This window comes from Trichechus manatus, unplaced genomic scaffold (genome assembly GCF_000243295.1).
Source record: "Trichechus manatus latirostris isolate Lorelei unplaced genomic scaffold, TriManLat1.0 scaffold00029, whole genome shotgun sequence".
Lineage (NCBI taxonomy): Eukaryota > Metazoa > Chordata > Mammalia > Sirenia > Trichechidae > Trichechus > Trichechus manatus.
This window is the reverse complement of record NW_004443965.1, coordinates 14,547,339-14,549,615: the sequence shown is the minus strand read 5'-3', so window position 1 is coordinate 14,549,615 and position 2,277 is coordinate 14,547,339. Positions and strand designations below refer to the sequence as shown.

The window sequence follows — 2,277 nt, the reverse complement described above, 5'->3', positions numbered from 1 at the left end:
AAAACATTACCGCTGAGAACAGGAAGAAGACAAGGATGCCCTTTATCACCACTCCTATTTAACATTGTGCTGGAAGTCCTAGCTAGAGCAATAAGGCAAGAAAAAGAAATAAAGGCATCCAAATTGATAATGAAGAAGTTAAACTGTCCCTGTTTGCGGATGATATGCTACTATACCTAGAAAACCCTAAAGACTCCATGAGAAAACTGCTGGAACTAATAGGAAGATTCAACAGAGTAGCAGGATACCAGATAAACACACAAAAATTGGTTGGATTCTTATACACTAATAAAGAAAACGATGAAAAGGAAATCAGGAAAACAATACAATTTATAATAGCCCCTAAAAAATTAAAATACTTAGGAATAAATCTAATCAGGGATATAAAAGACCTATACAAAGAAAACTACAGAACACTACTGCAAGAAACCCAAAGGGATCTACATAAACAGAAAAACATACCATGCTCATGGATAGGTAGACTCAACATAGTGAAAATGACAATTCTACCCAAAGCAATTTACAAATACAATGCAATCCTGATCCAAATATCGACAACATTCTTTAAAGAGATGGAAAGGGAAGAAGCCCTGAATAAGTAAAGCTGTACTGAAGACGAAGAATAAAGTGGGAGGACTCGCACTACCTGACCTAGGAGCTATACAGCTACTGTAGTCAAAACAGCCTGGTACTGGTACAATGACAGATACATTGACCAAAGGGACAGAATTGAGAACCCAGATGTAAATCCATCCACCTACTGTCACCTGATCTTCGACAAGGGCCCAATGTCCATCAAATGGGGAAAAGACGGTCTTTTTAACAAATGATGCTGGCAAAACTGGATGTCCATCTGCAAAAAAATGAAACAGGACCCATATCTCACACCATATACAAAAACTAATTCAGTCTCCGAGCTGGTCCTGACTGAGGGAAGTTGCGTCTCCGTGGCGTTGCGGAGACCTCTGCCCTGGCCAGCTCCCCCTCCCCAGGCTGCTCCCCTCCTGCCCACGAGTCCTCTCGCCTCGTTAGGCCTCTCGGATCTAATATTGTGGGGTGAGGTGCAAGCAGGCCCTGGGAGGGTAGTTACTGTAGTTACCGCTGAGGAGCTGCAGTCACGATCAAGATGACAGAGGTACTGACAACTGACACTCAGAAACTGCTACACCAGCCGAATGCTGTGTAGGAACAGGAGTCTAGATGTCAGCCAGAAGTCTGCGGCTTGAGACTAATTGAGTCTGCTCATGATAATGGCCTCAGAATGACTGCAAGTCTAAGGGACTTTGAAGTAAAAGATCTCCTTAGTCTAACTCAGTTCTCTGGCTTTGACACAGAAACATTTTCTCTAGCTGTGAATTTACTGGACAGGTTTCTGTGCAAAATGAAGGTACAGCCCAAGCACCTTGGGTGTGTTGGACTGAGCTGCTTCTATTTGGCCGTAAAATCAGTAGAAGAAAAGAGGAACGTCCCACTGGCAAATGACTTGATCTGAATAAGCCAGTATAGGTTCACTGTTTTAGACTTGATGAGAATGGAAAAGATTGTATTGGAGAAGGTGTGTTGGAAAGTCAAAGCTACTATAGCCTTTCAGTTTTTGCAACTCTATTATTCACTCATTCACGAGAACTTGCCATTTGAAAGGAGAAACAGACTTAATTTGAAAGACTAGAAGCTCAACTTAAGGCATGCCACCGCAAGATCGTATTTTCTAAAGCAAAGCCTTCTGTGTTGGCATTATCTATCATTGCATAGGAGATCCAAGCACAGAAGTGTGAACAATTAACAGAGGGAGGAGAATGTCTTCAGAAACATTCCAAGAAGAATGGCAGAGATTTGACCTTCTGGCAAGAGCTCGTATCCAAGTGTTTAACTGAATATTCATCAAATAAGTGTTGCAAACCAAATGTCCAAAAGTTGAAATGGATTGTTTCCGGGAGAACTGCAAGGCAACTGAAGCACAGTTTCTACAGGATAACCCACCTTTCAACAATTCCTGAAACAGTTCCTTAATCGGATTATTACAGCAACAAAAAACTCTTTGAAGCCTTTTCCTTCAGCCCTAAGCCACAGAGTCCATAGAATTACAATGGATTTTAGCTGGGAAGCCTCAAAACATCACAACTAGATTAGCATTGATGTTCTCAGACTTAGGAAAATTGTCTACTTAACATTATGCTATAGTGGAAGTATATTTAGATTTGAATTCATCTATGACACATACAAATCAAAGCTAAGAACATAAATGTGAAACTTTAATGATAAGCCTGAGAAAGTAAA

The 2,277-nt window shown here is 40.8% G+C and overlaps 1 pseudogene; it reads left to right on the top strand.

The window, feature by feature from the left end:
* Positions 1-1,126: 1,126 nt before the first annotated feature.
* LOC101348342 (cyclin-G1 pseudogene) lies at positions 1,127-2,064 on the top strand (annotated as a pseudogene).
* The last annotated feature ends 213 nt before the right edge of the window (positions 2,065-2,277 follow it).